We start from the raw sequence: 16,028 nt of genomic DNA on the forward strand, positions 1-16,028 counted from the left end.
TCACCGGTTTGCCAGTGTCAGAAGGTAACACTGTTGTTTTAGTGGTGGTGGATCGCTTCTCTAAGGCAGCACACTTCATTCCTTTACCTAAACTTACCTCTGCTAAAGAGACAGCTGTCATAGTCCTTCAGAATGTTGTAAGGATCCACAGAATTCCAGTGGACATTGTTAGTGACCGTGGTCCCCAGTTTATGTCTCGTTATTGGAAAGCATTCTGGTCACTATTTGGCTCTTCTGTTAGTCTTTCATCAGGTTTCCACCCCCAATCTAATGGCCAGACCGAACGAGTAAACCAGCAATTGGAGAAGTACCTTCGCTGCTTCACATCCCATCAACCATCCTCCTGGAGTCGGTTCCTGGTCTGGGCAGAACTGGCACAGAATACATTGCGCAGCTCCTCCACTGGTTTATCTCCATTTAAGTGTCAATTCGGTTTTGAACCACCAGTGTTCTTCAGCCAAGAAACAGAGGTAGGAGTCCCTAGTGCTGAAAAGTTTGTTGAGCGGTGTAAAAGGACATGGGATAGGGCTTATCTAGCCTTGAAGCATGCTTCAACCCTGTATAAAAGTCATGCAGACAAGAAAAGGAGGGCTGCTCCCCATTACCGAATTGGACAAAGGGTCTGGTTGTCAGCTAAAGATTTGCCCTTAAGAGTGGAATCTAAAAAACTTGCACCAAGATTTGTTGGCCCATTCAGAATTGTCAGACGAATCAACCCAGTCACATTCCAGCTTGCCCTACCCAGATCAATGAGAGTAAGACCTACCTTTCATGTGTCTCAATTGAAACCTCTAATAACCTCTCCTTTGTCTCCTCCAGTGCCTGCTCCTCCTCCCCCTCGCATCATAGAAGGTGGGCCCACATATACAGTGAGAAGGTTGTTAGATTCAAGACGCCGTGGTCGTGGTTTTCAATACCTTGTTGATTGGGAGGGATATGGGCCTGAAGAGCGCACTTGGATACCAGCCCGACACATCTTGGACTCAGATCTGATCCAAACTTTTCATCGCCTGCATCCAGACCGTCCTGGGCCGTCAGGAGCCGGCCGTAAAAGGGGAGGCCCTGTCACAGCACGGTCTGTCCAGCAGAGGGAGACAGAGAACACAAGGCCTTCCACCACTTACCTCTGATCATGATTATCCTATTGATATCACCTGTGCCTGTTAGTAATTGTGAGTTTATAAAAGACCAAGCTTTTGTGTGTGTCTTTGCTCAGTCTTGAAATCCTTTTGTTTGATGTAAACTCTGGTCTAAGATTTATTGAGAGACTTTTGCCCAGATACCTTGTGATCTACTTGTTTGGAAACTCTTTGTTATTGGAATACTTACCTGTTTCCAGTCTGTGAGGAACTACTTAATTTTGTTACCTTTTGAGACCTGTATTTTGAGTTTGTGTTTCAAGATTTACCTCAAGTAAAGACTGTCTATTCCCTTCAAGTCCTGCCTCTTGTGAGTCTCTGCAACTTGGGTTCATACAGCTCCCATAGTCTAGTGGTTAGTGTTGTTGAACCTTCAATGACACATCTCGGGTTCAAGGCCCACCTTTGACAGATGCCTGACCAACGACCACCGGCTGAACCAGTTTAATCCGCTTCCTATCCCTACCGTATCTATATCTATATCTATCTATATATATATATATATATATATATATCTATCTATCTATATATATATATATATATATATATATATATATATATATATATATATATATATATATATACATATTAATCTCTCCCAAGGGTTTTTGTCCTTCTAGGATTTTTCCCACCGGGTTTTTTTCCTAGGGGGTTTTTAGTCCCAGGGAGAGTCAGCCAACTTTGGCTTAGCTTAGCACTTTACTGTATATGTAACACTATTAATACGCTTGCTTGTACGGTTCAACCTTAGCCGCTATGTTCTACTGCTTATATTATCTATTGATTTTCTGTGTTCTCCTTTACATCTACTCATGTAAAGCTGCTTTGCAACAATTAACATTTGTGAAAAGCGCTATATAAATAAAATTGAATTGAATTGAATTGAGAGCACAGACTAAGATAAAGACCAAGGACGAACTGACTCAGACTAAGTCAGAGCTAAACATTAAGCATAATGTTTTCCTACATCAGATTCATTACATGATGAACCTAACTTTCTGTTTTTTCCTCCTCCATATGCACCTGCACGTACCCCACCTGGGGTACATTTCTCTTATACAAAGGTACTTCTTCTAGACGATGATCTCCAACCCCCTCCAAGAAGACTCCCACAACCACCCGCACAAGAAGCGTAACCAAGAATACAAACTGCACCCCGCCAGCACAAGAACTACCACCTGAGCTAAACTCACCAATCCTCCTCGACAACACTTTGGAAGAGGAAGAGGAGGAAGTTCAGATGAAAACATCAACATAGGAGAGGTAACATCCTGGGAATCCTACCTAAAGCAAATGTTCCTCGGGGAACTTCAACGTGAAATTCCAACAAAGGTGAAGCAAACCTGCATCGGATGGGAATCAGGAAAGCTGAGTGAGGTCAGTACACATTCTCTACATGCTGAACGCCTGCATGACGAAGAAAAACGAAAGAAGCAGAGAAAGGCCGATCAACAACTACCTTCAGCTTTTTGTCAAGATAGGCAAATGGGGCCAGCAACGGAATAATCAGCACAGTTTCCCTTCACAAGGACAACGTTTCCAGGAGAACTGGCAGCAGAAAGAACGAGAGAAGAGGAGAGGAAAGCAGTGGCCGGAAAATCCAAAAGAAAAAGTTTGCTGGTATTGTGGACAGAAAGGACACTTGAAAAACCAATGTTTCCAATTCCTGAAATCTCAAGAGACACCAGAATCCCAAGCGGGCGCGGAAATCTTTGCGGGGTGTTAAGAAAAAGGGGACTGAAGCCAGGAGGGGGAAAGAGAGAATCAGACGGAAGTGGGTAAGTCCAATCTTGTTTTTTCTACGGTTCAAATGCCATATTATCTGCTTGTTAATTCAGTTTTTTCTGATGTGTGTGATAGGGAAAGGAATGCTCTATGCAATGAAGAACTTGCTTTGCTTGATGTTGATCTATGAGTGCTACGGGGCATATAGTGAGGGAAGAATTTACTGCTCCACTCTTTTGTATGCATGACGGTAACGAGTTTATGCATATGTTCCTCTTATCTGACGCGTGTCCGGTAAACCTCATGGGGAGGGATTTGATGTGTAAAATGAATGCTAGCATCTTATGTAACAACCAAGGCCTGAATATTTCTTGTTGGGATCCCAGAATGTCGTCTATGTGTGTGTCTCTGTTATATGTGTATGAATGGGCCTTTCAGAGTGAAGAGTTGCATGCTGAAGGGAAGATAAGATTGCCACAAGCCAGCGAGGTCATTCCAGCTGATAACATGCATTGCACAGCTCATGTTGTTAAGACAACAGAGAGAGAGTGAGAAAACGCTGCTCCGTGCATTGGAGCTCCGTCGAGTTCATAATCTAAATCCTATTTTCTTACTATCTCGTTCCTATCTATATAATATAACGTACTAGTTTATCTTAGGAATACTTTACCGTGACGATTTTTGAACAGTATTAATAAGTAAAACGATCTATCACTAGTAAACACCTAGTGCTAGCATATAGCCCACTAGCATAAACAAACGTGCCGGTTGAAGTTAGCACTTGCTCACTGTCTGTTTACTGTAAATCTGCCTTTTTCGATCTAATGGCGGACTCATCCGATGTATGTTTTTCAGACCTTTCCTCACCAGAGCGGGAAGCTGTGGAGGAGTTGTGTCCCGGCATTAGCACCAGGCGGTACAGCATGCCTCACATCACCCTGGCTCCAGGCACCCGGAGACGACCGAGGCACGCAACGAGCGAGCACCCATCTCGATGCAGCTTCACGGACTGCTGTCTGGCGAACGGAGACGCCATCGCCCAGCATGAAAACGGTAAGACTCCGCTTGTCATTGTAACCTGCACTACTTGCCACATGTACAGTTTAGCTTCTTCCGTCAGCATAGAGGGGTTTACATGTGCTAAGTGTATTGAAGTAGTAAGGCTGACGGAGAAGGTTGCAGAACTAGAAGCGCGCATCCGAACGCTAGTTGAGGACAGTAAGACCGCTAATGTTAATGTTACAAACACTGTTTCGGGTGCGCCTAGTGTTAAACGTAATACACATGGCTCGGTTCCGACTTCAGAGTCAAGGCGGCTGACTAACTGGGTGACTGTCAGGCGGCCTAGTCGCATTCGGCATCCAAATCACGTTCCTGTTTTAATAGCAAACAGATTTTCTCCACTCAGCAATACACCGGCTGAGACATCTGTTAAAGGTGCCCTGGTTATTGGAGATTCTATACTCAGGAACGTTGGCATTGAGGCACCAGCCACCATAGTCGATTGTATACCGGGAGCCAGAGCGTCTGACATTAGATCCAAACTTAAAGTGCTGGCTAATGCTAAACGTAAGTTTTCTAAGATTGTTATTCACGCCGGCACGAATGACACCAGACTCCGCCAGTCGGAGATCACCAAAGATACTATTAAAGAGGTGTGTGAAATTGCAAAAACAATGTCAGACAATGTAATTTGCTCTGGTCCCCTCCCCGCCTACCGGGGGGATGAAACTTACAGTAGATTAGTGTCTCTTCATGGCTGGATGTCAAAGTGGTGCCCTCAGCATAACGTAGGGTTTATAGACAATTGGAAGCATTTCCGGGGAAGACCTGACCTGCTAAAGAGAGATGGCCTCCATCCGTCTCCGGAAGGAAGTGCTATACTCTCTAGAAATCTGACCAATAGTCTTACTTTTGATATTGTCTGACTATCCAGGGCCCAGGTCAGGAAACAGACAGATCGGCTTACCCATCAGTCTGTTAGCTGCCTTGACATGTCAAGATCACATATATCCCAGCACATAGAGCCTTTTTTAACAGAGTACCAACACATCTCGACTGTGTCTGTTCCTCGAACAAATAAATACAGAGCACCGTTTACCTCGTCTCGCACAAATCTTATTAACATAAAACTAGAACATAATACATTAACAGATGAAACTCAAATGTTAAAATTCGGCCTTCTTAACATTAGATCACTTACCAACAAAGAACCAATTATCAATGAAATAATTACTGACCAAAACTTAGATGCACTCTGTTTAACAGAAACCTGGCTTAAAGCAGACGATTACACCAGTTTAAACAAATCCACCCCACAAGACTATTATTATAAACATGTTCCTCGTCTAATAGGGAGAGGGGGTGGTGTAGCTACAATATACAATAAAATATTCAAAGTAAACCATAAATCCAACCTAAAATTTAATTCGTTTGAAATAATACTGTTAAATATGGAAATAACTGATCGCAACAACAAACGACTTTCGTTCATTTTAGCTACCATATATAGGCCTCCAGGCCACCACACAGATTTTCTTAAAGAAATAGCAGACTTCCTATCTGAGCTTACAGTCACTGTAGATAAAGCTCTTATCGTTGGTGATTTTAATATCCATGTGGATAATCCAAAAGATGCATTAGGACGTGCGTTTATGGATGTTCTAAATTCTCTCGGCATTAAACAAAACGTGTCAGGGCCCACGCATACTCGTAATCACACACTAGACTTAATTCTGTCCCTCGGACTCAATATTAATGACATCGAAATATCACCCCAGAGCGATGCCGTTTCAGACCATTGCCTTGTGTCATGTACAATACTTCTAGATAGGACCGCTCAGTCTACAACATGCTACAGATTAGCCAGAACAATAATTTCCACCACTAAAGATAGCTTTATTAGCACTCTTCCAGACCTGTCCCAAATGAAACATGTAGCAGTTAATCGTGAAGATCTAGATATTATAATAGAAAACCTGAACAACGTCTGCTCTAGCATGTTGGATGCCGTTGCTCCCATTCGAAAAAAGAGAATCAAAGAAAAACCGCCAGCTCCATGGTATGACCATCATACTGCAGCCCTTAAAAAAGTAGCTAGAAAAATGGAAAGAAATTACCGAAGCACAAAGTTAGAGGTATGGCGTTCAGCATGGAAAGAGAGTGTTCAACACTACAGACAGGCCATTAAAACTGCCAGATCTACCTATCTCAGTACGCTTATTAAAGAAAATCATAACAACCCTCGTTTTCTATTTAGCACAGTTGCGAAACTGACTAGAAACAAAGAACAAACAGAAACCAATAGTAAACTCCAACACAATAGTGACGACTTCATGAACTTCTTTACTAACAAAATTATGTTTATTAGGGAAAACATAGAAACTATGCAAGCAGCCATCACTCTACCCAATAGTACATTTTCCACTAGATTACCAAACGAACATCTTGAGTCATTTAATCCTACTACAATAGAAGAGCTCTCTAAACTAGTAACGTCATCCAAATCATCGTCCTGTATACTAGACCCCGTTCCCACAAAATTACTAAAAGAGGTATTTCATGTAGTGTCAGACACTGTACTTAATATCTTTAACTCATCTCTAGAATTAGGATACGTTCCAACAGCTTTCAAACTAGCAGTTATTAGACCGCTCATTAAAAAGCAAAACCTTGACCAGGGAGATCTTAATAACTTTAGACCAATCTCAAATCTACCTTTTCTTTCTAAAATATTAGAAAAAGTAGTGGCAAGCCAGCTACGCACATTCGTAGAAAATAATAATACATATGAAAAGTTCCAATCAGGATTCAGGCCCCACCATAGCACAGAGACAGCGCTGCTTAGAGTTACAAATGACCTCCTATTAACATCCGATCGTGGTGAAATCTCAATCCTTATATTACTAGACCTTAGTGCAGCCTTTGACACAATAGATCACACAATCTTACTCAATAGACTAGAAAACTATGTTGGCATCAGTGGTCAGGCGTTAGCCTGGTTCAGATCGTATCTAACCAATCGATATCACTTTGTTTATGTAAATGAGGAAGAGTCATATCACTCCCCCGTTAAATACGGCATACCTCAGGGATCAGTTCTAGGCCCTATCCTATTCTCGTTATATATGTTACCTCTAGGAGACATTATCAGGAAACATAACATAAGTTTTCACTGCTATGCGGATGATACCCAGCTTTACATCTCGTCGCATCCTAGCGAAACCCACCAGTTTTCTAAGCTAACAGACTGCATTAGTGATATTAGGGACTGGATGGCACAAAACTTTCTTATGCTAAACTCCAATAAAACAGAGATACTTATTATTGAACCGAATCGCTACAAACATAATATGTCAGATTACAAGTTGCCCATAGATGGCTGCACGGTGGTGCCATCTTCCACGGTTAAGAATTTAGGCGTAATGTTCGACAGCAATCTATCTTTTGATAGTCATATCGCCAACATCTGCCGCACAGCATTCTTCCATCTTAGAAATATCTCAAAAATACGCCATATGCTGTCTGCATCAGACGCAGAAAAGCTTATCCATGCTTTTATGACCTCTAAAATAGACTATTGTAACTCGTTACTCGGGGGATGCCATGCAAATCAGGTAAACAAGCTACAGCTGGTTCAAAACGCCGCCGCAAGAGTGCTTACTCGATCTAAAAAGTATGACCACATCAGTCCAATTCTGGCATCTTTACACTGGCTACCAGTTAAATATCGTATACAATTTAAAATATTACTAATCACCTACAAAGCCTTAAATGGCCTAGCGCCTTCGTATATTAAAGAACTACTATCAGAATACAATCCATCACGTAAACTGCGCTCACAAAATTCTGGTCACTTAATTATCCCTAGAATATCAAAAGTGTCTAAAGGTGGTAGATCCTTTTCCTACTTAGCCCCTAAGCTCTGGAATGATTTACCAAACAATGTTCGAGTATCAGACACAGTCGATCAATTTAAATCTAAACTTAAGACATTCTTCTTTAACAAAGCATTCACATAAAATGTCCAGTAAATGTACATTTCCCGCAGTAGTTAGTTTGTCCAGAACAAAGCACTCACATACCTCATATGGGTAATATACTTATGCCGCAATAGTTAGCCTGTCTGGAACCGAGCCGACTTGAACCACTATAATGTTTGACACCTGCATTGCATGCGAACGGCCCCTACGCTAATAGAATTCTGTTTTTCTCTCCCTGTCTCGTCCTCAACCACGAGGACCATGAGACAAACAGACCCAGTTCCGGTTGCTGTGAAGATCATTGCATCACTGATCCACTGGCTGTCCTTCAACGTGATGACCAGCCGATGCCCGACCAACGACCACCGGCTAAACCAGTTTAATTCGCTTACCCGCCTCCTATCCCTACCGTTTCTATATATATATATATATATATATAAATATATATTAATTCCTCCCAAGGGTTTTTGTCCTTCTAGGACTTTTTCCCATTGGGTTTTTTTTCCTAGAGGGTTTTTAATCCCAGGGAGAGTCAGCCAACTTTGGCTTAATTTAGCACTTTACAGTATACGTTACTTTATTAATATGCTCGCTTGTACGGTTTAACCGCTTTCTCTACTTCTTATATTATCTATTGATTTTCTGTGTTCTCCTCTACATCTTCTCATGTAAAGCTGCTTTGCAACAATTAACACTTGTGAAAAGCGCTATATAAATAAAATTGAATTGAATTGAATTGAAGAGAAATGGTCCTCTGTAAAAACAAAAGGTTTGACTATAACCCACATATGCTGGAATGCTTTGTGGCACTCGTTAAATTGACAGAAAAGCAAGAACAAATTTTTGATGTTGAAAATTCGGTACCCCATGTTTCCATTGCAAAACATACCAGTCAGTCATGGGAAAAAGCAGGTGAATTTGCAAAGGCCTGTAGCGAGGCTGTTGATTGGGAAATGTTGTCAGATAACGTGCAGTTCTCAGAGCAGATAACAGCACACAGGAGAAGTTGTGTTTCTTTTTTCATTGCTGAGAGAGAGAGAGTTGTAATACAGAAAGCTGTTTCTGCAGATTCAAATTTACAAAACATTTTGCCAGCACACATGACGTGTGCTAGTATTGATTTACCGCAACAAGTTCTTGACAAAGTACCTGATTACCTGTGGGCTAAAGATAAATATGATGTGGGTTTGATTAAAGGGTGTGAATCAGTAGTTATCACCCCAAAGAGTGATTACAGACCATGTAAACCCCAATACCCTCTGAAAAGGGAGGCGCTTGAGGGAATAAGGCCACTATTTCAGACCTTATTGGAAAGAGGGATAATTGTTCCCTGCCCACACTCACCTGTAAGAACACCCATTTTTCCTGTACAAAAGGTCAGAGAAGCAGGTCAGCCCACAGAGTGGAGGTTTGTTCAAGATCTCCAAGCAGTTAATGCTGCGGTACAAGCAAGGGCACCTAATGTGCCAAACCCTTACACAATTGTCTCACAGATACCAGCTGACAGCCAGTGGTTTTCTGTAAGTGGATATTTCGAATGCATTTTTCAGTGTTCCTGTCCATCCCGATAGCCAGTTTTGGTTTGCTTTTACATTTGAGGGGTATAGCGAGAGCCCCACGATTTACAACCCAGAATTGCATTGTTCATTACAGAAACTTGTGTTGGATGATGATGTTGCTTTATTGCAGTACGTGGATGACCTCTTGGTGGCGGCACCGACTCAGCAATCGTGCACAGACAACACCATACGGCTGCTCACTCATCTAGCTGAGGAGGGCCACAAGGTCAACCCCAAGAAGGTACAGTGCTCTGTCCAGAAAGTAACCTTTCTAGGACACGAAATTACACCAATGGGTAAGTCTCTCTCTCCAAAGAGAATAGAGGCGATAGCTAACATACCAAAACCCATTACAAAGAAGTGATGTCATTTTTGGGTATGACATCTTATTGCAGGACTTTTTATTGCTAATTATTCTGAGATGCAACAACCATTGCATGACATGATTTATGATAAACCTTTAGCACCATCAGAGAAGGTAGAATGGACAGAGAAGGCTGAAAGGGCATTTGTGGAACTAAAACAGACATTACAGCAGGCACCCACTTTGGGGCTGCCAGATCCAAAAAAGCCTTTTATTCAAACTGTGGATGAAAGAAATGGCTGTATGACATCTGTTTTGTTGCAAGAACATGGTGACAAGGTGAGACCAGTTGCATATTTTTTCAGGTTGCCTTGATGCGGTGGCCAGGGGCCTACCGGGATGTCTCAGGGCAGTGGCAGCTGCAGAGAAAGCTGCAAGCCAGCAGTGAGTTTGTGGGTTACGCACAGCTGCGTCTGTTGGTTCCTCACTCTGTGTCTCACATACTGCTTGAACAGCGCACATCTCACTTGTCTGCAGAAAGGTGGCTGCGTTATTCCTGTGCATTGTTACAAATGTCTAATGTCACAGTTGAAAGATGTACAGTTCTGAACCCGGCGACATTGTTACCTACACCTGACGAAGGTACACCACACTGTTGTTTGTCTGCCCTGCGGGAAGTATGTACACCGAGGCCTGACCTGGCTGACACACCCATACCTAATTGCACCCTCACATATTATGTGGATGGGTCCTCTTCCAGAGATGACAGAGGTATGAACAGGGTGGGGTGGGCAGTTGTGTCTGACTTTGAAGTAGTGAAATCCGGATGCTTACCACCTCACAAATCTGCAAAGGTGGCTGAATTGCAGGCACTAACACAAGCTTGTCAACTTGCTACTAATCAATCTATAACCATTTACATTGACTGCTGGTTTTACTGACAGCTGCTCTCCTAGAGCAAATTTTACTCCTTTCTCGAATAGCTGTGTGCAAATGCAAAGCGCACACCAAGGAACAGGACGTGATATCCAGAGGCAATGCACGCGCGGACGCAGCGGCAAAACAAGCGTCTCTCATGACTACTAACGTAGATTTTTCTCTTACACAGATTTCCCAGGAAAAGGAAGCTGAAACAGCACAGGAGTCACTAATAAGCATGCAAACATTTCTCTCCCAACAGAAATAGCTCTATGGAAATCGTGTGGAGCTACCAAGACTCCTGAAGGGATTTGGATGGGTCCAAATCAAAAACCTTGTTTACCTAAACACTTTTATTCCCATTTTGCCAGGTTGACACATGGTTTAGACCACGTGTCCAAAGGAGTTATGCTGACAGCCATGGCACAAAATTGGTTCACAAAGGGTTTTTCTCCTGTAGCAAGAGGGGTAAAAACTGCACCTGTGGGGCATCACATTCCTGAGGGACCATTCACACATGTAATGATGGATTACATTGAATTGACACCAGCAGAAGGTAAACGTTATTGTTTGGTGATGACAGACATGTTTTCAAAGTGGACTGAAGCCACGCCCACCAAACATGCAGACAGTGCTGGGGTGACAAAAATGTTGTTGAAAGACATTATTCCCAGATGGGGAATCCCAAACAAAATTTCCAGTGATAATGGAGCACACTTCACTGCTCAGGTGGTGAAAGATGTGGGTAAATTTTTGCAAATCAATTTGACCAATCACTGCGCCTACCACCCACAAAGTGGAGGTGCAGTGGAAAAAGAGAATGGCACCATCGAGGCAAAACTAAGCAAAATGTGTGAAGAAACAAAATTGAATTGGGTTCAGTGCTTACCACTGGTACTCATGTACATAAGAATGAGGGTCAGAGACTGAACAAAATTGTCCCCTTTTGAAATACTTTTTGGAAGCCCCCCACATACAGGTGATACCATTCAAAATGAAAATGACATGTTGCAGTATGGTATTTATATGTCTTCTATCTTTCAAAATATCTCAAAACAGGTTAAAGCAGCACCACCATGCCCCGCAGAGGGACCCTTGCACAACATCAAACCAGGAGATTTCGTGTTGGTGAAAAACCTGAGGAGGAAATCCTGGAAGGCAAGACGGTGGGAGGGGCCATTTCAGGTTCTGCTGACGACCCACACCGCCTGGGTGCACTTTGCCCATTGCAATCAATCCGAAATCATCAAAGGCTCACGACCCCAACTCTAACTGTGCTTAACATCTTCACTACAATTCAGAAGACCCTATGTAACGATGAGAGTCATGAAGTTATGAATAAATCATAAAAAGGGAGGAGTGTAGTGGAAGATTTTTATTATGTTTTTATTTTCATATTATTATGTTTTATTTTTTATCCTATTTTTCATTTTTTAATTACAATCATAAGCTCACAAATTGTGATTCATATGGAGATCATGTTTTTCTGCTAACGGAGGAGGAGGGCCACAAGGTCAACCCCAAGAAGGTACAGTGCTCTGTCCAGAAAGTAACCTTTCTAGGGCATGAAATTACACCAATGGGTAAGTCTCTCTCTCCAAAGAGAATAGAGGCGATAGCTAACATACCAAAACCCATTACAAAGAAGTGATGTCATTTTTGGGTATGACATCTTATTGCAGGACTTTTATTGCTAACTATTCTGAGATGCAACAACCATTGCATGACATGATTTATGAAAAACCTTTAGCACCATCAGAGAAGGTAGAATGGACAGAGAAGGCTGAAAGGGCATTTGTGGAACTAAAGCAGACATTACAGCAGGCACCCACTTTGGGGCTGCCATATCCAAAAAAGCCTTTTATTCAAACTGTGGATGAAAGAAATGGCTGTATGACATCTGTTTTGTTGCAAGAACATGGTGACAAGGTGAGACCAGTTGCATATTTTTTCAGGTTGCCTTGATGCGGTGGCCAGGGGCCTACCGGGATGTCTCAGGGCAGTGGCAGCTGCAGAGAAAGCTGCAAGCCAGCAGTGAGTTTGTGGGTTACGCACAGCTGCGTCTGTTGGTTCCTCACTCTGTGTCTCACATACTGCTTGAACAGCGCACATCTCACTTGTCTGCAGCAAAGTGGCTGCGTTATTCCTGTGCATTGTTACAAATGTCTAATGTCACAGTTGAAAGATGTACAGTTCTGAACCCGGCGACATTGTTACCTACACCTGACGAAGGTACACCACACTGTTGTTTGTCTGCCCTGCGGGAAGTATGTACACCGAGGCCTGACACACCCATACCTAATTGCACCCTCACATATTATGTGGATGGGTCCTCTTCCAGAGATGACAGAGGTATGAACAGGGTGGGGTGGGCAGTTGTGTCTGACTTTGAAGTAGTGAAATCCGGATGCTTACCACCTCACAAATCTGCAAAGGTGGCTGAATTGCATGCACTAACACAAGCTTGTCAACTTGCTACTAATCAATCTATAACCATTTACATTGACTGCTGTTTTAACTGACAGCTGCTCTCCTAGAGCAAATTTTACTCCTTTCTCGAATAGCTGTGTGCAAATGCAAAGCGCACACCAAGGAACGGGACGTGATATCCACGCAGCGGACGCAGCGGCAAAACAAGCGTTTCTCATGACTACTAACGTAGATTTTTCTCTTACACAGATTTCCCAGGGAAAGGAAGCTGAAACAGCACAGGAGTCACTAATAAGCATGCAAACATTTTCTCTCCCAACAGAAATAGCTCTATGGAAATCGTGTGGAGCTCCCAAGACTCCTGAAGGGATTTGGATGGGTCCAAATCAAAAACCTTGTTTACCTAAACACTTTTATTCCCATTTTGCTAGGTTGACACATGGTTTAGACCACGTGTCCAAAGGAGTTATGCTGACAGCCATGGCACAAAATTGGTTCAGAAAGGGTTTTTCTCCTGTAGCAAGAGGGGTAAAAACTGCACCTGTGGGGCATCACATTCCTGAGGGACCATTCACACATGTAATGATGGATTACATTGAATTGACACCAGCAGAAGGTAAACGTTATTGTTTGGTGATGACAGACATGTTTTCAAAGTGGACTGAAGCCACGCCCACCAAACATGCAGACAGTGCTGGGGTGACAAAAATGTTGTTGAAAGACATTATTCCCAGATGGGGAATCCCAAACAAAATTTCCAGTGATAATGGAGCACACTTCACTGCTCAGGTGGTGAAAGATGTGGGTAAATTTTTGCAAATCAATTTGACCAATCACTGCGCCTACCACCCACAAAGTGGAGGTGCAGTGGAAAAAGAGAATGGCACCATCGAGGCAAAACTAAGCAAAATGTGTGAAGAAACAAAATTGAATTGGGTTCAGTGCTTACCACTGGTACTCATGTACATAAGAATGAGGGTCAGAGACTGAACAAAATTGTCCCCTTTTGAAATACTTTTTGGAAGCCCCCCACATACAGGTGATACCATTCAAAATGAAAATGACATGTTGCAGTATGGTATTTATATGTCTTCTATCTTTCAAAATATCTCAAAACAGGTTAAAGCAGCACCACCATGCCCCGCAGAGGGACCCTTGCACAACATCAAACCAGGAGATTTCGTGTTGGTGAAAAACCTGAGGAGGAAATCCTGGAAGGCAAGACGGTGGGAGGGGCCATTTCAGGTTCTGCTGACGACCCACACCGCCTGGGTGCACTTTGCCCATTGCAATCAATCCGAAATCATCAAAGGCTCACGACCCCAACTCTAACTGTGCTTAACATCTTCACTACAATTCAGAAGACCCTATGTAACGATGAGAGTCATGAAGTTATGAATAAATCATAAAAAGGGAGGAGTGTAGTGGAAGATTTTTATTATGTTTTTATTTTCATATTATTATGTTTTATTTTTTATCCTATTTTTCATTTTTTAATTACAATCATAAGCTCACAAATTGTGATTCATATGGAGATCATGTTTTTCTGCTAACGTACAGAATTATGCTCTTTCTGTCTTTTCAGCAAGTACAATGTCCAAGGACTTAAACATCATGTACCATCATGTACTGTCCTATAAGATAAGATGTATAATTGTTTATGTTCTTATTCACTGACAAGCTGAAGGTTATCTTCTAGATGACGTAGAAACGGATGATTGTACGTGTTTCAGCATCTTACTATAAATGTGTATTCAACCTTGTAATCGGGGCTCTTGGGTTTAGACTTCTAGCACCAGGGAGTGAGAGCCTATTCTGCAGAATATATACAATTCAGACAAAGAAAATGCTGTCGACAGTGTGTCTGTGTGATCCTTGACTTTCACTCTTAGTGAGTATTATTTGATGCGGCTAAAATTCCACGACACTTGGAAACAGGTATTTTGGTCAGGACAGAAAATTCAGGTAACTTAGGCTCAGTTAACTTGGTTGAGACAGGAAGCTCAGGGGACTCAAATTCAGACCTTACAGTCAAAATAAGAAGTGCAGAGGACTCAGGTTCAAACCTGTCAGTCATGACAGGAAGTGCAGGTGACTCAGGTTTGGACCTTTCATCTAGGGATGCACCGATACCACTTTTTCCATCTCCGATCCGATTCCGATACCAGAATTCTGAGTATCGGCCGATACCAATACCTGCTGATCCGATACTGTATTTTTCACCATGCACGCACGCACACACACACACACACACACACACACACACACACACACACACACACATACAGGCATATGTGGTTTACGAGGTCAATGTGACTTTTTGGTGGTTTACGGGGACACACCTTTCCCAACATCCAATCGACATGAGAGTTATGTCAAAAAATTTCATTTGATCTACAAAAGACAAAACATGCTTCAAAATAGCAAATTCATTTTTACAACACACAAATAATAATTATGTGACATTTTACAGGCTTATGGGGTCTGAGCCAAATTGTGGTTTATGAGGACAATGTGACTTTTTAGTGGTTTACGGGGACACACCTTTCCCAACATCCAATCGACATGAGAGTTATGTAAAAATGTTTCATTTGACCTACAAAAGACAAACCATGCTTCAAAACAGCAATTTCACTTTTACAACACACTAATAATAAGTATGTGATATTTCACAGGCTTATGGGGTCCGAGCCAAATGGTGGTTTATGAGGACACTCAAAGTTTATGAGGTTTCTCTACACACAAACCTAGCCCAGTGGCCGTTCTAGACAAATTTCACTATGGGGGCCAAGGAGGTGCACATTAAAAAAGGGCAACAAATGATATTTCAAGATTATAGGGGTGGTTACAGGGATTAGTTTAAGCCAGGACTACACCTTTATTTAGTTATATTTAGGAAGTATAACTAGTTTTAACAAACATGCCTTACTAAAAACATTACTTGTGTGCATTTTAAAGCAAAACAAAGAGC

This window comes from Misgurnus anguillicaudatus, chromosome 13, assembly GCF_027580225.2.
Source record: "Misgurnus anguillicaudatus chromosome 13, ASM2758022v2, whole genome shotgun sequence".
Lineage (NCBI taxonomy): Eukaryota > Metazoa > Chordata > Actinopteri > Cypriniformes > Cobitidae > Misgurnus > Misgurnus anguillicaudatus.